This window comes from Festucalex cinctus, chromosome 1, assembly GCF_051991245.1.
Source record: "Festucalex cinctus isolate MCC-2025b chromosome 1, RoL_Fcin_1.0, whole genome shotgun sequence".
Lineage (NCBI taxonomy): Eukaryota > Metazoa > Chordata > Actinopteri > Syngnathiformes > Syngnathidae > Festucalex > Festucalex cinctus.
In genome coordinates this window covers 27,619,591-27,640,605 of record NC_135411.1, presented here as the reverse complement: position 1 = coordinate 27,640,605, position 21,015 = coordinate 27,619,591, and the positions used below count along the sequence as shown (strand labels likewise).

The window sequence follows — 21,015 nt, the reverse complement described above, 5'->3', positions numbered from 1 at the left end:
GGTCCTAAATTACTGTGTGAATCCTCAGAGTCCAAGTTTTGCATTAAAGTCCCTTCTAAACTGAGCTCTACTACAATATGCTGACTCATGTGATATCATGTAATCAAGTCGGCTGTAGTGTCGATGGATATTTCCCAACAAATGTGGGTCAAATACTCAATTTAGAGGGTTAAGTTCAGTCTACAATTGGTTTAGTTTTGCTGACTTTGGTGACTTTTACGGTAAACCTTCCGCCTGTGTATCTGGTCAACTATTTTTGGCGTGCTCAGTCGTTTGAAGCCGGTCTCTGATTGGGCTTGAACAGACCAGTCGGTTTGTTCACTTTACTACTACTCAAATTCAGAATGCCCAGAACGATTTGGCCGAGTTGTGCAAATGTTAGCTGTCTGTCGCAGCGGCAAGAACACCAAGCAAGATTTTTTTTAACAGGCCAAGCCACGTCGATGCTCTTGTGTTCTAAAGTGACTACTTTCTGTGCAAATCCAGTGAATGAACTGTCTACTGTTAGGGAAAATAGATGATTGCAGATGAGGGCTAATACTGCATGTATTAAAGCTTTGCTTCTAATATTTACTTATCTATTACCGATTTGGCAACTTTGGAATTTACAAAACAAACGCAACTGTCCCGAACATATTGCGTGATCTGAAGCGTGCAAACTAACATGAACGGACAGCCCGGAGGGCCTAATTAGGGAGTCTTTCCTGTAAATATTCGTGTCACCTAGTGAGTGCACCGAGTTCCTGTGGTCAAGGCTGAACTGGCCATCTGGCAGATAGGGCTGACCTGCCTCTTGGGCCAGTGTGACTCTATTTTATATATTTATTTTGGGTTTATTTTTTTCCCCCCCATCTGACTGGCCCAAATATTCGCTCTGCTTCCATCAACTGATCCAAGAAGATTTTTTGCATTGTGATGTAGGGCCTTTGTTCAACATGTTTTGCTTATTTTCCAGAAAGCACAGGCATAAGCTGAAGATTATAAAGAGCTGACTGTTTGTCTCTACAGAACGTAATGAAAGATTAGCATGATTAGCATTAAGCTGTGCTCCTGTCAAGGCCAGGAACCCATTAAGATCCACAAATGATAAAAGTGGGGAAACACTGATGGTGTGTAAGTCTCAAAGCAGACATGCACTTGTTTGAGGAGTTTTCTAAACTGAATTTCTTCTAAACTTTTAATCATCACATTTTGAGTCCACAGGAAGACGCATGGCCCGTGACTGAAGGTTTCTTGAAGGACATCATTTGGTTTCACACACCAACATATCGACTATTTAATTGAATTGCTTATTCCACACACACCAGGCAGCAGAAACTATCTTGAAAATTCGGACTCATTTTGGCTTCTCCAAGGGCAGGAATTTGTTTGGAATTTAGCCTCAGTGATCAGTGGAAACTGGAAAGTGGTGCAGAATGTGGAACTCTACAAGGGAAAATCCGACTGTTACGTGTGGGAGTCACAAGGGCATCGAGAGTTCACCCGGGCTGTTTTGTGGACACAATACAGCCGACCTTTCAAAGAACAACGTCCTAATTCCTAATTTTGCTCAGCTATGACTCCGAACAGAAGGCCTGCGTGCAGCACACAACACCTTCAGTATGTTCCACATATCGTGTAAAAATCAATACTCCTGCAATGCTGGACAGTCTGTTGCAGAGATGATAAATCTTTTCCACTAAAGTGATCTCAGGCGGCGTGAAGCTGCTCTGCCAGATGGTGACATGTGCTGCTGTCTTCATCCATCTGCTGTTCTACCTTCACCCACTTCCCCTCCCCCACTTTTCCTACAGACATTTCTATTCTATACCCAAGCAGACTTATGTGGAGGCTATTCAGTTGTGGCCTTATGTGAATGCTGAGACATGCTAATGTGCATTAAAAATGTATTTTCCTTCTCGGCATCCGCAGTACTCGGTGTCGGCGCATGATGTATAGTTGGCTCAGCACAGTTGTATTCACTATTGATGTTTTTCCACTGGCAAAAGAAGGTCTTACCAGCTAGTATTTCTGGTACCTTATGGGTGGTGTGAACTACTTGTGGCGGTTCATTAACTCTTTCAGTGAACGTTTACGTTTCTCCCACTGACGAATACATTTTGTCAAGCACATTTTTCAATGGGGAGGAACGGATGAGGTTTATGAACTAATGCAATTGCTAACAGTAACCTGTAGATGGCGGTTTCGACTTGTCATGATCTTTAAATTCTATCCTGCACCTGGGCAGAATGTATCTATACCCTGATGGCAACAGTATATAATTATGCAGACTGCCGACCTAACCGCCATCTTTAACCGGACATCCTCGGCGATCTCTTCCATTTACTTGTATTGAGAGAACTGTGTTTGGCTCCAATAAATTCATCATACCTCGACAAATTCTTTACCAATTTTGACACTGACTGAGTTCTTAGAAACAGCAGATATGCAGTTATGATACCAGTGGGTAATTGATTAATGTTGGCTTTCTTAGCATATTAAATATAAAGGTAATAATAAATGCTATTTAATTTTATAAAAGAGAGCAGAAAAAAACAGCAAAACATTGAACTTGGCATTATATCACATTTTGTTGTTTTTCTGCTATCACATTGTTGAACAGTGATAGTGATTAAAGCATCAGTAAACGCTTTGAAAACAAATGTCTCAATCAAGGTAAAAATTGAAAGACTATTTGGGGTCCATATCCAACTCTAGAGGAGGCAGTGCTTTATTCACCACACGTCACGGGCTGTCCTACTGTGAAGTAAAAAACCAACACCACTACAGTCTACCGACGGTTCTTCTTTTGACAGAAAATTCACACTAACAAACACTCCATTTTGTCTCCAAAAGCAATTTTGCGTCACAACTGACGATTAACCAATTTAGGATTGGCTGAATGCTTAGGTGGTGGTTACGTAAGATAAATGTCTTGCCCAAATCTGCACCAAAAAGTTAAAAGAGAATGTGAATATACTAGCTTGCATCAAAGTACGTATGTTAGACTTAGGCTTATGTGATGAAATAATTATGAAGCTGTCCTTTCAATAGATCTATGGTGAGCCATCTTGTCTGATATCTGCTGGTATTGTCTTGCACATTTTTGGGAGCCATAATTGACTAAAGCTGCGTAACCGATCTTTTTCTGTTGGCTGCTTCAGCGGTAGTAGGGTAAGCCACACACACCCAAGAAAGGTCTGGGTGCCAAAAATAAGACGTGAAAATGGGAACTTAGTTCCGTTTCGTGCTAATTTCTGATTTGAAATTTGGGTGCAGTCATGTGTTCATTGCCTTTATTCTTCATGGCTAATCAGGCACTGACCCGTGACATAACCTTAACTCGAACAAATGCTTGCCAGATAATCCGATTAAAGGAGAATGAAGAAAAAAACAGCAACCAGCAGCATCATAATCCTTGAAGATAGTTATCAGTGTGCAAATATTGCAGGAAGACACCCAACACGTGCAGCTGAAGTGAAAATAATAACAGCACTCCATTCTATTGATTTTACATTTGCCTTGCAAGCTGCTGCCACATTAGCTCCATTTTCTTATTTCTCTCCATAAGCCACAAGCAAAACTGTCAATCAAAACCCGATATGCTTGGAGCCAGATTACAAGCGGCTGCCATTTCCTGGCGGCTGCTCCGCTAATTGAAATTCATCGGCGGCGACCTTTTCTTCACGGGAGTCGCATATCGCGTTTACCTTGATTCACAAAAGCCGCCTGCCACCGATAACAGAAGGGAGATTTCCAGGCAGCCATAGATGGACACATACGTACACAAATATGTGTGTGTGTTTGCTCATTAAATGATAAGGGTGTCAATAGACGGGAGGTTCAAAGGAGGTACGGCAGAACTCGTCAGGCAGTTTGCAACTGATTATGCAACCAAAAGGACGTTTAAAAAGACATCATACAGTGGGTCAAGCCAAGGGGTGTGAATTGCCTAATACCTGACGATTCGATTCGTATCACGATTCACAGGTCACGATTCGATTCGATACCGATTAATCCCGATACGAATTTATAAGTCGATTGTTGCGATTTTTTTTCATTCAAATTTAGAAAATACTAATCAGTAAGCTTGTAGAGTGTAAGATTTATATGAAAATGTATTATTTATTTATCTGAAATTTCAGTCTTATAGAGGTTGTAATCTGTTTCATGTTTGAACAGCATTAAAATAAAATATTAAGGCTTAATGTTCCTTTCATATAACATTCTTCCATGCTCAAGGTGTGAATCCTAACCCGAAGTCAGACGTTTTGTTGAATATTTTTCCATTAAAAATGGAAGTTTAAAAATCGATTCACACACAAAAAAAAAAGAAAAAAGAAAAAAAGGCAATGATGATAAGACGTTGAATCGGTAAGACTACCGAATGAACAATTCTAAGCTCTTTAAAAAAAAAAAAAAAATAATCGATTCAGCCGCCTATTGAATCGATTCGAGAATTGCGCGATGTAGTATCGCGATATATTGCCGAATCGATTTTTTTAACACCCCTAGTCAAGCCCAACACCTCTGTCAAATTGTACCAATGGGAATTCGACCTTTGAAATCTTAAATCGCTCTAAACAGCAATGGATTGAAACTGGTTGTTTGTCTTTTTTGTGACCCAGAAAACATGGCACTTTTGTGATTCAAGTGAAGAATTGGCATTTTATTAGCAGTGGTTAGCTACGTCTTTAAGTTTTCTCCTTTCTAATGCCCTTTGCTGCCCCCACCTGGATTGGAGTAGAATGACATTGACCACCAATTGACCTTTCCGTGGCATGCCCCTCCCCGCCCACTAATGCGGCGAGCAGCGCCCTCGGACATTTAACGGTCAAGATGAGCTGCATTCACAGTAGTGTTCCGTCGTTATTTTCAGGGCACCAATATTTCTTTTCAAAGCAAGCAAAGGGGCTTTAAATTTTTTAGCGAATGGTATCTTCACATTCTTCACTCCCTCACCATGCAATACAGGACACCGGTTAGTCGATTGGGATAACGGTTATCAGTCTTACACAAGCTGTGATTACAGCATTTAACCATTTTTATTGATTTTTTTTATCCTCACCTTTGGATAACCACGCAATGCAACACCAGGACCTGGATTGCTTTTTTGTCCGTAGCAAAACTCACGTGCTGGCGCAGACATGATGTCTTGAGTCTTGATTTGTTTAAAAGGTCATGGGGGTGTGGTTTACGGTAAGGTCAATTATGACTGTTCCAACATGTTTTTGTTCATTTATACTCACAATTTCCTGCATGGTTCCTCGTCATGATCCGTGTTATTGTTTTTTTTTTGTTTTTTTTTTTGTTTTGTTTTTTTTATTAGATTTAGTTTAGCCATGTTTTCCCTGTCCCTCTTTTTCATGTCTATCTCATTAGCTTTTTGTGTCCACCTGTTCTCAGCTTATCTCAGTTCACTCAGCCGCTCGTGGAGTGTTCTTTTTTAGAATTTGAATCTATCAATGGATATTTCCTTCAAATTAGTGTTTCTTAACTTGTGCTTCGAAACCACTTTTATTATTACACTTGTGAGATGATTAAGAACTCACCTTTAAATTAAGCATGTGTCATTAAAATGTAAAAAATGTATGATTTATTAAAGGAGGCAAACTTCTTTTCACATTTGTATGACACCCAAGAATGTTAGACATCAGTTAAAACATTGTCTGTACATGTATTATGATGGTGTGACACTGTGGCTCTGGAATGCATTTTTTTCTTTTTTCTTTTTTTTTTTTATCATCACCTCCTAAGGGAATTTCTTTTGTTGCTGTTGTTGGATCATATTCAACCTATGCGCACTACCCTCTGGCTTTAGTCACTTCTGCTTCCTGAACAACACAAATAGCAGGAAGCCCCAGTTTGGGGGGAATCCCGGAATATTCTGCCCCACTTTTAGAAAGATGTTTTATTTTTTTTATTTTTTTTTATTTTTATTCAGTTCCCTTACTCGATCTAAATAGATTCCTTGGGTTGTACAGTTGCACCAAAGGAAGCAAATGCCGCATTCCTGTTTAATATCCATAACCGCAGGCTGTAATTTATTCTCCTGGTTCAAGGGTGGTTGAATAAAGTACCTAACCCTAAAGCTGTGTTTCTCAGTTCCGGTCCTCAGGGCCCCCTAGCCAGCCCGTTTTCCATGTCTCCCAATTGCAACGCAGGTGAGGATCGTTATCAGGCTTCTCCAGAGTTGGCTGATTAGCTGTCATTGGAATAAGTTGCATTGGGAATTGGGAGACATGAAAACAGGCTGGCTAGGGGGGCTTGAGGACCAGAATTGAGAAACACTGCCCTAAAGCAACATTGGAACATGCTGAGATTATAAACATGATCACGTTCCAGGTAAACAGACATAATGTAATACATTCTACATACAGAATACAATAGTATTTTCATTCAGCTTTTAATGCCATCCATCTAATGCTCAAGGGGGGAGAAACTCTCCCAGGAAATATTGTAATTATGGATGATAATGATGAGCACCAGAAAGGAACATGTATGCTCAAATGAATCAAGCGTTGAGCCTCATGCAAGCAGTCAGTCCTGACTGCGTGCGTGCGTTCGCGAGTGTGCGCAGAGGTGGTCTGAAGGACAGCTGCATGAGTGCCGCTGCAAAGTGACTCATCCCAGCTTTAGTTCTGCACGAACGGCGTGAAAATGTAGAGAGGGCTGATGGGAACGTGATGAGGAGGAGGAGCGTGGGTGTTACAACGGTGGCGCTTTTTCAAGACGTACCGGGTGGACACAGGTGGAGCTTTGATGCCAAGGCAACTTTCACTTGTACTAGTTGTACTAGTACATTTTTTTAAACATTGCTTATACAGTATGTGCAATTTTATCTCCCCAAAGCATATTCCCCATTGAAATTAATGGAAATACCATGAATTAAAAAGCACCAAAAATGTTAGTCATAATGTTAAAAAAAAAAAAGAAGAAGAAAAAAATAATAAAAATAGCACTTGTCAATGAAAATTATACGTTATAAAAAAATCAACTGAGTCTAAAGAAATTAAACAGATTTTGACACATTATCAATGTGTTGCTCCTGCTAGTGTGTGCAACTTGGCCAGTACAGTATAATACAGTCTCGTTTCCTCACTAAGCCCAGTAATATTGACAGTAGTTGTACTTCGCAAAGGATAAAGAATATATGCCTGTAAATATTATGTTATCTGCTTACATGCTTATTGAACCCATCATTTGTGTTCAAATATATGTTGCTTAAAGCGTTATAACACTGCAATACTGATGCTATTCGTTAGCGGCTAGCCCACTTTGTGGTAGCATTAAGACAGCAGACATTGAGGAAAACATAGTGAACCCCAAGGTACAATTGTAATTATAAAATATTATACTGTACATACATTTTTTCTTTTCGTACCAAACATTTTGAAGAAAAAAAGAAAATCGGGACTAAATCTCTAATAAGAATTTTCCACAAAAAATGAGGTTGGCTTTCACCCCAAAAAGGTAAAGGAAAAAAAAATATATTATTTTCGCTTTTATGAAAAAATTTCTAAAATCAAGCTTTACAAAAAAAAATAAATTTTTTTTATTGAAAACAACTGAATGAAACTGCATCTTTTTGTTCGTTGACCTGTCAGGTTATGTTCTTCTGCAGCCAGCTATCTTTAGTCAGCGCGGGACCGTCTCTCTCGCTTTTAGATTTTGTGGCTTCTGTTCCCCTTTTCAGAACGCTGAGTCAGCATGATGCAGGCCAACACGAGGTTCGCCCATGAAACGCCGCCCCATCAGACCCGTGTTGACGCTTGGAGCGAGCATTTTTCAGCTCATTTCCCTTTGGGTGACTGTTGATACTCTAGGGGCAACGTCCAGCTGTCACTTTGTCTCTTCCTCGCACCACAAACCACACAACATCCTCCTCATCCTCGCATTACAAAGCCAAATGACATCCTCGCCTGCCTTTGTGCATGCATATTGAAAAAACAGTTTTGCGTCTTTTTGCTCATCTTCTGCTTTTTTTTTTTTTTGTCAAAAGATCCCGTTGCACATCCTCTTTCACTTTTGAATGTGACACATCTGTGATTGTGAGCGTAGACGAAAATATCCCAGCGTTGAGAACAAAAGAGCCAAAGTAAGAACGGTTCATTGAGGTTTTGTTGAAATATATGGGCTGTTTATTTATAGAACACGCAAGGAGTGATTTTCATTGGGAAAAGCACATCACGACACTAGTACTCAAAACGTTTTGTTTTGTATTTCCAAATTCAATTCTCAAAAATGTGTCTTTATCTTCAAATAAGACACACAATAATCTTACTTTATGGAGTTCAATGATGTGTTGTTGAAGATAATTGGTGTCCGAAAATGGTGTTTAATGCTTTAACCCCTTCAGACTCATACATGTTTGCAGTGGACATGACATATCCGCGTGTCTAAACAAATAAAACGCATAATTTTGATGATGTCAATACTTCTGGTTCCTGATTGGATCTTAACTAACCAACCACAATCGCAAGTTGATTTGCATATTAAAAATATTGCATATTAGCTTGGCAAGTTTACAACACGTTACAGCCATATTATCCTGGCATCCACTATAACAACTAAAAACATGAGATAACCCCCAAAAAACATTTTCATGTATTTTTTCAATGGGAAAAGTGTCCTATATAAATCAAGATGACTTGACTTGACATAATCCACATAGAAAAATTACAAACTGCCATAGTCCATTCATCCATTTCCTCAAATGTTCGTCTTTTTTTACGGTCAAAAAGAGTGAGCATAATAATTATATTAAATTACTTCAAACAAAAACTAATTTCCCTAAAATTTCTGCATTCTGTGTATGGGCCAAGATGCAAAAAAAAAACCCCATTTGATTCAGGTTCTTTAATTCATTAAGGAAATAAAACAACATTTCTTTAGGCCTACTTTGTAATGCATTTTGCTGCTGCCTACTGGACAAAGTGGAATGTCATCCACCGAAAATTATTATCTGAAGTATTTTTAATGTTGAACTGCATTTTGATTTTATTTACAATTCTGTTCAATTCTTTGTTGTCTTTTCACGTTTCTTTTACCAATAGCTGTTATTTGCCCAAACATTTCAAAGCACGGCATTACATTTTAAAGCTTTAATTGCACTACTGTGATGAAACTGTGTATTTTCTCATGCACGGTCATCACATGGTCACAACCTGATATCAACCCAGGCCTGTTCCAGACATGATTAATCAACAAAAATATATCTACCAGCCCGAGTGTGATCACTTATCGGAAGCCTTATTTTTTTTTTTTTTTTTAACGACTACTACTGTGTAAACAGCTCATTTCACACAGATCCACCCACAAGAGATTTGAGAGGCCAGAGCAGCCCCAGAACATAAGCGCCCCCTCTCCATTGACAAACTTCTGTCCGGATGCATAGAAATCTGAAGTAAACATCAAAACATTTTCAACCCATCCGGATTCCATCCTACTCTGTCTTTTTGCGTTGCTGACATCGTGAAGCGCGCGTGTTGACCTTGTGTATTAATAACGAGGAACATTTGGTGACAAACACTCCGACGGGCTTGCAGATGAGAAGCCTGCTCAAGGCCGACCTAGCACACGTCACTCAAGGCCGTCACATGCCCTAATGATTAGTATTCACAGTGTTTTCACTCTTGCCTCATGCTGCGCTTGGCGAAGGCCCCTCGGGCCTTGCAGATGTGGCTGCGTGTGTATTTGTGTGTTCAAGTGTGTAGGAAACAGGTGTGCGACTCCTCATTTGTCTGCCTTTGTTTACATTGTTTGTGGCCATGAGGAGAATGCTTATGTTTCTCTCTGTGAGTGTGTGCTATTATTTTTTAAGCTATGGAAATAAGCATGCAGCCACCCCGCACTCTCCGGAGGTGCAGCCTTAATTACACCTGCCACTTACGCTGCAGCCTCCAGAGACCCTCACAATCTTCATTTGTGTCTCCGCACAGCGTTGACACTTTGGATCCAATCAGCTCACGACTTGCAGAAACAAGGCAGGGGATCACCAATGGAATGAATAACAAAAACTGTGATGTAGGGGATTCGAGCAAGTGGTGGTTGTAACTCCCTTGTGCAAAGATGAAGGAAAGTATGGTTAAGTCCACATACAAATAGGAATGTGTCGGCTTATTTATATGCAACTCTAAGATATAAAGTTATTTCAGACAGGCAAATGCCAGAAGAAAGTCATTGAAGGAAAAGACACAATAGCGCGGTGAATCAAGGAAAAGGGGTCTAACACTACAGTAAAGTGGGGTTAGTGGTGAACATCACAGTGGATGGTTAGGTATAGTGAGTAGGGATGTAACGATAAGCACAATATCGTGATATCGTGATATTAACACTGCCACAATATCGTCGTCGTCATGTTCACGATATTTAAATGCAACACATCTGTTCAAAAAAAGTCAGGTTGATTTCCATTTGTGCAGTTGTAGCAACCTCTGGTGGCCAGATTTTTAGTGCAGTTTAATTTCCATCAGGAATCTTTTGGCCCTTCGGTTTAAAATCTACACTAATTGTCAGATGAAGGGGAACATAATATGTCTGTGAAGCAAGTCAGTATGTGGAGGAACTCAATGTGTGCATGCATTAACAGCATAACATAATAATAATAATAACATAACGTTATGTGGAAAAGCACAATATTATGCTTTTTTAAGTATGAGCTCTTTTTTTTTTTTTTTTACAATATTGTGACCTTTTTTAAATATCGCCAACCTCCCCACAATATCGTGATAGTTATCGTATCGTGAGCTTCATATCGTGATATCGTATCGTGACATTTGGATATCGTTACATCCCTAATAGTCGGGGGAGATCAGTATTTCAAATGATACCTAAAAGCTACAATCTCTAAACCGTACATATAAATGAAAGATTTTTACATAAACAACATAATCCATACAATAATATCTGACAGATTTTAAGCTTTTCTTTTGAGTAAAGTGTTACATCAACAATTTGTCATGAGTGAACCATTGCAGGGTTTAAACACTCAGAATTATAATTATGTGGTCAGGGCTCTACACTAACTTTTTCACTAGTAGCACTGGTACTACCGACTTTTTCAGTTGGTCACTCCACACAGGTTTTGGTCGCACCCTTTTTGAGGGAGATACAGCGTGACCGTATTTGCTGAAGTAAAGTTGTCCCAATTTGAAGAGTGTAGTTTCAGATGACGTAAAGATTAACAACTCAAAATATTTTACTGTAACAAGATTTGTCTGAAATAAAACAGGTCAATTATTTTCTATTTGCCTACTTGAAAAGAAAGTGAAAAAAAAAAAAAAACAGAATGGAGGATGGAAGACCAGTGATTGTAATAGAGTAAAAAAATATATATATTAATTGATAGAATTGTTTAGATATTTGCAATTATTAACGGTTAATGCATTCATGGACTTTTTTCTGACTGAGTTTGAAAGGCCCGTCAGTATTTGACTGCAGCTCACGGCACGTCGAACACTTTGCCATATCACATAATGCTTTACTAATTAACAGACTAATAACCTTTCTTGGCATCTTTAATTGACAATTAAATATAATTTGGAGGTGGTGTTGTGTCTTCTCCGGGTACTCCGGTCTCCTCCCACTTTCCAAAGACATGCATGGCAGGTTAATTGGGCACTCCGAATTGTCCCTAGGTGTGCTTGTGTGCGTGGATGGTCTGTGTGCCCTGCGATTGGCTGGCAACTAGTCCAGGGTGTCCCCCACCTACTGCACAGAGCCAGCTGAGATAGGCGCCAGCACCTCCCGCGACCCTTGTGAGGAATAAGAGGTTAAGAAAATGGATGGATGGAGGTGGCGTTGTGTTGATGTTGGAAGTTGACAAGTCACTTGTAGACTAGTCAAGCTAGCTGCCTTAAGCCGGAAGACGTCACACTCTGCGTGGGTCAATTTCAAAATACAAGTACCAAAGCAATTGCATTGACGTCAATGTAGTACTTGGCCGGATTTTATTTTGAAGTTGGCCTCCGCAACGCGTTCCGCGGATGTACGACCCAAACTGTGGCCTGATGCATACAGATCACAGCTCAAAGAATGAGCACTCATTAAAACATGTACTCGCGCCGTGCGACTGGATTAATATTTCACCAGCACAGGCTGTACAGTTGGACGCATTTGCGGGTGAATTGGTCTCAGTTTTGAGTCCTGGTGGTATATTTTTGTGCTGCAGATTGTCACATTCACCATTTTAACAAATCTGTGGTACATGCCAAAAGTTTATATTTTGCCGTGATGACATCAACTAGCCAAAGACTGAGCTGCACTGTGTTTGTTTGCACACCTTGTAGTGTATGTTCCGTGTGGGAACAGCTCTGGGAAACTCGTATATCCAAGTAAAACTACTGGTCAGCGTTATTCTCCATACAAGACCGGCATCAGAACAGAAGTCCAAAACATTCCGCAAAAGATTTCCCCAAATAAAAACAATTATGTGTTAAATGAATCGGTATTTTTCCCCAAAAGAGTGACCATTAGCAAGAAGGATATATTAGTTGGAGTGTTCAAGTGATTTTGGAAGGAGCGCCTTCATTAGATACGCCAATCGCCGCACAACAATCCAATTAGAGGCCTGTTTTCTTTCGAAACAGTGATGTCGGCGGACAGGAGTGGAACAAACGCACCTGCTCCCGTTGAAGAGCGATTGGACGCCACATGGGTAAAATCTCATTGAGGCAAATTGAGACTGCATGCATTTGTCACCAAAGTGTTCACATATGCTGCAAGTTGGTATTCATTCTCACTCATCTTTGCGCATCCTTCATTTTATCCAAAGCCACTTTGAGCCAGTGAGGAGAGGAGAGGAGAGAGGATCCAATTTCCCCGCGTCAACACTGCATAAGTGATGTAGGGAAGCGGCGGGCAGGCAGCTATCAGTCAAAAGCATCTTCCAGTCCACTTGGAATGTCTCCACCCCCGCCCCGCCCTTCCCTTGCTGCACACTATTGATTTTGGACTGACAAGAGTTGTGATTGCCGGCGTCGATGCGTCGGCGTGTCAGCCTGCCGGGACTCGCCTTGGTGTGATTGGTGCATATGTTGAGCCTGTCATGTATGTGTGGCCATTAGCACGCTCGGGGGATCAGGTCAAACTGCTACACTCATATTGATGGAGCCCTTGATTGGAAACACATTGGAAGTGCTCGGTTGTCAATGTGTTATTGATTGTAACAGACTGTACATACCTGCTGCCAGTGAGCGGGGGAAGGTCCACACACTTCTGAAATATCAAACCGCTAACATGTCGTTTTTGGAAAGACCCCTTCATGAAGAAACTGTTGTTATCATTAGTTGTACAAGTAGTAGTAGTGGTGATAAGGTGGCTTGATTGTCTTTCATTGATTTTTTTTTTTTTTTTTTTACTTTTCCTACTTTGTTCATGTTGCTTTTATGCTTTATTAACGTTTTTAATGCAATGACTTTTGTGAATAATATGAGTCTCAATTAGAAGTGGGTGTTGTGTTTAAAAAAAAAAAAAATCACCATATATTTTTTTCACATTATCCTGCCTTGATTATGGTCATGATTTTTTCACATGTTTTTACGGAGCTAGTTTTAAAGCATCTGTACTGAAAATGAAAAACAATGGGTATGGCAGCATTTTAAAACATGAAGTACTATAAATAAGATTATAAGAAAATGAAAAAGATGAACATAAAAAAAATATAGATTTTTAGAATTTCGACTCAACAAGATAAATAACTGAATGGAGGGGGGTGAAAACTGAAAACATAATGGCGCAATGTGCCATGTCTAACTCCAGCAGGGACAACGTTCACTCCCTTCCGAGAGGCTCGCATTCTAAAGACGAAGAGCCACACACCATGTTGAGAACAGCAGTGTGACAGAAAACTCTAAACACATTTTATACCTTTGTGTTTGATATCACTGTTAACGAGCCTAAATTTATTGCAATCATATATTCACCCGACCCTCATTTCAATGACAAGTGGGTGAATGTAAGATGTTTGAGCCAAATTACCGTAGTTAGACCTTGGTGGAGGTTGTTCTGATGTTCTCCTTGGCAACAGTAAATAAGTCATTTCTCTAAGATATGTTCAACGTAGTGAAAAAACAAGGTGGGAATCGTTGACTGTCTCACGATTCGATTCGATTGTGATTTTTGGGTCTGCGATTCGATTCAGAATCGTTGGGGTTAACTGAACACACAAAACGAAGAAAATTATACACGGTAAACACTTAAATGCAAACGCACTTTGTTTTGCTTGTTTCCCCGAACATAGCTAACTCAAGGCTAATGCATAATGAAAAGTGCCATCGACTCGCTAACGCTAATTAGCGCGCTACTCGCGGCACTTTTATCACTCAAAAGAACGACTATTCATACAAAACGCTTCAGGAATGCATACAGAGAAGCATCTTCACATTACTCACCGGCATATGCTCTGCCTACACTACAAAAAAACAACTTTTGTTGGCATAACTTGATTGTGACCTTTTCCTTCTATTCTCTAATGTGGCTACAACTTAACAGTGTATCAGAACGCGTGGAACCACACTGCCGCTAAGTGGCCAAGTCATGTACAACATGAACAGCGCTCCAAATAAAGGCACACACAAACAAATGACAAGACAGTATAAAATAATTTAAATAATATTGATTTTGGGACATTTAAAATCGATTCTGAATTGTTTTAAATGAGAATCACGATTCTTTTGAGAATCGATTTTTTTTGGCACACCCCAAGGAAAAAACCTACCAAGCATCAGTGTAGGTGTAGGGACGAAATCCCTTACATTTGTTACGTTACACTACTACGTTAAACTACTGTTTGCTGTAACTTCTAACGTAACGTTTTACATTTTCCCATTCTATGATGGCTCTATAGTTATTGTACGAGCGTTACTTGAGTTATTTATGTTATGATCCAAGTGAAAATGTGTTGATATATATATATATATATATATATATATATATATATATATATATATATATATATATATATATTTATTTATTTATTTTTTTTTAAGTAAAGTAAAGTAACCCGAGTATTGTGACCCGTTTTGGGCTTTTTGATGGTTCTGACCAGGCCATTTCAAAATAAGATACTGCCTACTTTTTCAGAGAAGTAACTATATAACTATAACTCTTTACTTTTCAAAAGTAACTTGAACAACACTGCTAAGCGTACTATATATAATCAAGAAATCAAACAAGTTTTTTTACCAAAACAATTGGGCATGTGATATATGCGTGTGTAGAAAACAACATGGCAACTGCAGGTTACACCAGGACAGTGTGACGCAAGTACATGCAAAATAAATGCCCTAGTTTCCTGCCGCCTTCCTTCATCACTCTCACTTCCTCATCATTTTTTTTTTTTTGTATCATCCTTCCCCGTGACTGCGCTTGCCTTTGTCATCGTCTTGCCCCTGCCCCTGGCCAATTTATTTCCTGCTGTTTATTCTCGCGCCATCTTCTTGAAACTTTGAGGAAAGAACTTCAGTGATGATCTATTGATTTTAAATCCCAACATGACAATCTAATACAGTAGTTCTGTGCGCTTCAATGGATTTTCGGGGATGGGTTGTGTTTTGTGTCTGTCAGTCAAATTAAGAACCTTGTTGATTTTTAATGATGAACATGAACTACTAGTTACTGTTAGTGACTACTTTTTCAGGGATTGTTGTGTCATATGAAAACAAGAACCGAGTTGATTTTTAATGCTAACTAACAAATTTTGGATGTCCTCGTCTGTCTGATTTGGCAAACAAAATCATTTATTTAAAAAATTCTATTGATTTAAAATTGTATCTATATGTATATGTATATAAGTTGGCTCATCATAGTCAGTACCCATTGGTATATGTAAAATTATTTTACAGTATGTCAAAACAAGAACAATGGGAATAATGAGATTGTGATTTAATATGTGTTGTGGAGGCAAGAATTTGGACTGTATAGGTCTGATTCAATTTGGGTATTTCTCTTTTCGCCCTTGGGGTGTCGGTCAGAACACAAGGAATGATGAAGCGAAGATGTGGACTTGCAGCTTTATTCCCGGGCTAGAAACGTCATAAGCAGGCAGTTTACAATAGGTGCACAGTGGTAGGTACAGGCGTACAGGGATACAGGCAGGGGCCACTAGGGTACAGGTGCCAGGCTAACTAGGGATGCTTGGAGTCCTTCTGTGGCTCTGTGTGTGCATGGTATTATCTATGTGGTTGCGAACAAAGTGTGAATGTATCTGTAGAGCTGGAGTGAGAGGATGTGAATGGGTGTGTGTGTGTGTGTGGTTCTGTAATAGACAGAAATGATACAGTGTATGAGTTTACCGCTTTACTTATTAGCACACAGTGGTTGTCTAAATAATAATAGTTAGGCTGCAACATTATTAATTTACCACATAAACAGACACTAGCTTAACTTGCACATGAATGACTATAGACACACTAGGAAGGTGCACAACATACTAAACATGAACTGATTACTTAAAGTACGATGTACCTAACTAAGTAACATTACTAAACAGTGATTCTGGCCAACGACGGCCGTGGACGTCACGTAATGGCGGCGCCCACCGCGAGCGCAATGCCCCGACTGACGGCAAACATGACGTGCCAAAGTGACAAACGTACAAATACGCAACCAATACTTTCGTGCACTTCTCTACCAGTGTCTAACATACAGGCGAGAACACGTTTATGCAGGTAAACAGTGTTTAAGGCACGTTGCTACGGAGCGGGCTTTTAACGAGCTGCTCAACGAGCTGTCAATCAAATCCGCGTTCGAAGCTTAAGGCACACAACGGCCAAAACGGCGCGGCATATAAGCACAAATACAGTAACTAAACCCTGTTCAGTGTACTCACTGGTGGTCAAAGACGCACACGATCATCACAGCCCTGAATCACTTCTGTCATGGCGACATCCGACTAAACACTAACCCCGGGTTTTCACTGGATGCGGTTGCGGTGCGGTTGCAGTGCGGTCCGGCGACGCAAGCAATTAGATTCCATTCATTCGAATGGTGCAGTCTACACCGCTTGCGGGTGCGTTGCGTGTTGACTGCGGAAGGCTTGCGGCGTGCCGCAAGCCTTCCGCAAGGATAGCCTATTTTCTATTTTTGCCGGACGCCGCAGCGGTAGGCCTCCGGCAAATGGCAAGCTAGCACAAAACACATCGAGCGCGACAGGAAGACCGAGGCAGTTTCAAAATAAATTTCCGGTTACCTTTCAGAATAAAATACTCGCCAGCTCCTATTTCGCAAGTTTTTCAGCAAAACGTGACGTGGGCGTCGCCGGGCCATGTGCTCATTCACGGTTTAGACACCAGCGAACATGGACGAGGGGAGGTTTATATTGGAGGTGGAAAACCACAAAATAATATATGACACGGCACATCCTTTTTATAAGGACTGTAATGTATTGTGAGTTTGATGTTCGCGATTGCTTGTTGTGCCCGTCTCGCTTGCCGTACTGAGCGGCAGCCGGACGGGGAAGACAGAAATAAAGAATGGACCCGCACTGACCCGACTCTCGTTATTAATATACTTTACAAGGACAACCAAAAAAAGGATGCTGCATGGAATCTCATATCTTTCTGCTTCTCTGTTGAGCAGACTTTCTGTATGTTTGTCGTTGTGAAATGCCACATGATCGCGCGCGCGCGGTCCCGCGAGACACGTTGGGAAGTGGGCGGCGACGGAGCTGCCGGACCGCAGCTGTGCGGAGCCGGTGTGGATTGACAAAAAAATTGACCCGTCCGGAGCACGCAGTCAAGACGCACCGCACCGCAACCGCACCGCAACCGCATCCAGTGAAAACCCGGGGTAACTGCTGCAACTGCAGGTAGCGGACGTGACCCAGGATGCAATGCGCGCGTCAATATGGGTAAATATGACGTCACTCTACTCTTAGCATAGAAATAGACAAGCACAACAATAATAACTATTTACGTCTAGAACCTTTCTAACAATATGTGACTATTTTTCAAAAACTGTACAACTGAACCCAGCAGACTTCAAATTCGAAGGAACCATTTAAAGATTCCACCCCCTCACCTACATGCCTCAACCAAGTAGTCCAGCCCAGCGCTGATTAGTTTAAATGAGAATCTTAATGTTTTATTTTTAGTGGTGTGTTGCGTGACAGCCAACTCTGCTGACCTCAATTCCGCCTGCTTACCAAACAGACGACTTGCTGCACGATGGTCTGACCTTTTCCACACAAACGGACACAACTCGTACACGCCAGGCTGACACTCAGCCTCGTGCACAATGCGTACCATATGCGAAGACAAAAACTGATACTTACAAGAAGTTTTACTATACGTGGCTCTGATTTGGAAGGAATTGTATAACATTTTGTGGACATTTTTTGTTTTAGTTTGAATAGAGTCTTTCAAGGCATGGATCTTTAAACGTTTGACAAGGAGCAACAATAAAAGAAGCCTCAGAAGATGAATTGTAAGCTGGATGTGATCTTCAAAGTTGAAGCTGACTTCATCTCTTGAGAGGTCAAACTTCCAAAACATTTAAAGGGTTCTAATCTCAGACGATGACCTTGCCTGCTATTGGAATTGACTTTCCACCGATATTTTAACAGTTCCTGAAACTTTCAGGTTCATATCTTTTTCCTAAGGTTGCTATGGACATTTGAAAGATGCAAGTACCAAAACTTTAAAGCCATTTTTCTCAAAACTAGGGATTTCAAACTTCCAACATTAAAACTGCTTTAACATTGTCGGGTTTTGAGCTACATCCATGTATTATATATGATTTTAAAGGGAATTAAGTGCAGAATTCAAATATATCAATATCTCTATTTAGATTTTTTTGGGACATGAGGACGAACCCTTTTGCCAGAGCCGGTCACAAGATATTTAGCCTTCCCCAGTAGGACTGTGTCAAAGTACGAGCCCCTTTTTGTGCATCTTGCTATGATAAGGCATATCCAACCAATGTGTCAGGTGTTGATTTGTTTTTTTAACTTTTCAGGGGGAGCTCACAAATGAAGAGTTGTGTTCAAAGTCTTCTTGTTGTGGTTCCTATAGGTTGTCTTAAAAAAAAAAAAAAAACTGACACAATAACTCTGTCCCTATAAACAGACACTCATGGACACACAGATGGTACTGTACATTTTATGATAAACAAAAACTGATTTGCAGTCTGGAGCTGAAAGCTGGTGGTGCACGAGCCTGGAACACATCACTCCCTCCCGACCACCATCATCCCTTCTCCCACCACTCCCTAATCCGCCAAAGCCCAAGCACATATTTAATATATTCTCAACACTGACTGAAGCCTTTTTGCACACCATCCTGACACATGTATGGAAAGGAACATACACGCATAGCAGACAGTACATATAGTACAGTAAATTGCAATATAAGTACATGCTGAAAAAATGCCAAAGGAAGAAAGTAAGTGTGGCGCGAGCATTGATGGAATGTTTAAGCGACATGCCCGCACATGTTACTTGCTACGTAAGGGCACCCTGGTATGAGGGGCCACCGGGGACATAATTCAGGAGTACCTCTCGCACACACAAAACTGAAACACTCTCACGCACACGCGCACTATGTGATGATCTTTTATATTTTCAGAGGTTGATGTGGGCATACAGTAGAGATGGATTTTCATATAGCATAACGGAGTGTTAATGCATCTGTCACGTTAAAATGATTGCAAAATGTCCCTCAGTTGTGTGTGAGAGGATTTCATTTGCAAATGTGAGAGAATTTTATATGTGTAAGGGGATTTCAGTAGTGTGTGAGAGCATATCTGTAGCATGTAAAGAGAGAGAGAGAGAGAGAGAGAGAGAGAGAGAGAGAGAGAGAGAGAGAGAGAGAGAGAGAGAGAGAGAGCATTTCAGTGTGTGAGAGAGATTATATTTGTTCTTGTGAGAGAGCATGAGAGCATTTCAGTAGGGTGTTTGGGTGTTTGCGAGGATTTCAGTTGTATGTGAGTTTCAGTAGTCTATAGGTGTCAGATTCAGAAGTATGCGTGAGAGCACATTTTCAGTTGTGTGTAAGAGCAGAGGTCTATGCATGAGAGTTTCAGTCATCTGTCTGAGTAAGAAAAAAAATCAGGAGGGTGTGTGAGAGCGTTCCAGTCAGAGTGGTCCGTCATTCGTCATTCGTCAGGGCACTGCGCACCTGTCCGTCATTTTCAGTCTGTCATTTTTTCAACACCAATCAAACTATAATTACCAGTCCGTCCGTCAGTCCGTCCGTCCATCATAATACAACTCACAGTCGGCTTGAGACTCGAGGTTCGTTCAATGACAGCTGTAGGAAAAGTCAAATATAGAAACTTTATCAATGAATCAAACACCAACAACTACTTTAACAATGTGGACTTTCTAATGGAGAAGTCCATTTGTACTTGACCCGTTTAGTGATGCTATACTGAAGGAAGAAAACCAACTTCTGACAGTGCTTAGCCTCAACTCGTCATTTGTTGAAAGTTTTTCGTCATTCGTCAGCAAAACGGGCGTCCGTCAGTGACGGAATGATGGACAGTCCATCGGTACTGACGGAATGTCCACCTCTGGTTTCGGGAGTGTGTTGAACATTTCACTATTGTGTATGAAAGACTTTTAGTTGTGTGTGCAAGTGTTTCAGTATAAATGTTTCAGTAGTGTGAGAGAGCGTTTCAATTGTGTGTGGGAGAATTTTAGTTGTTTGTGTGAAAGTGTTTCATTTGTGTGTAAGAGGAAATCCTGAATTATATCTCTGACAGCCTGAGGCAACTTGCAGGCACTCATACTATTCTGAACAGATGCAAGAGGGAGTAAAGCACTTTTAAATCTAAGCAGGCCCACATAGGTCTGTGCAAAATTTGTGAAGGGCTGCATGTCCTCAAACTGGGTAGAGCAAAGGAGATGGCGAAATTCTGCAGAACCCTCACTCATGAATGTAAGGTTACTTTGGTTCCGCTCCTCCAGCACCTTCATGAGAATGTATCATTTTGTCGGCTTCGACCCAAGCTAGGACCACCACTCGGGAAAAAAGAAATGCTGAGAGTACCAGACCTTTATTTGAAGGGGCGTCTCTAGTCTATTTGAACAATTGC

At 40.6% G+C, this 21,015-nt stretch overlaps 1 protein-coding gene across 2 annotated transcripts in view; it reads right to left on the bottom strand.

The window, feature by feature from the left end:
• Window positions 1–21,015, bottom strand: part of LOC144022307 (inactive phospholipase C-like protein 2) — an 84,045-nt gene that overhangs the window by 43,479 nt on the left and 19,551 nt on the right. The window contains exon 1 of one of the 2 annotated variants that reach the window (XM_077527021.1): window positions 16,811–17,179. The exons of the other annotated variant lie outside the window; for it this stretch is intronic. The gene's annotated coding sequence lies outside the window, so the exon portion shown is untranslated. Of the gene's footprint in view, window positions 1–16,810; window positions 17,180–21,015 lie in introns of those variants that run through there. 2 annotated transcript variants of the gene reach the window in all.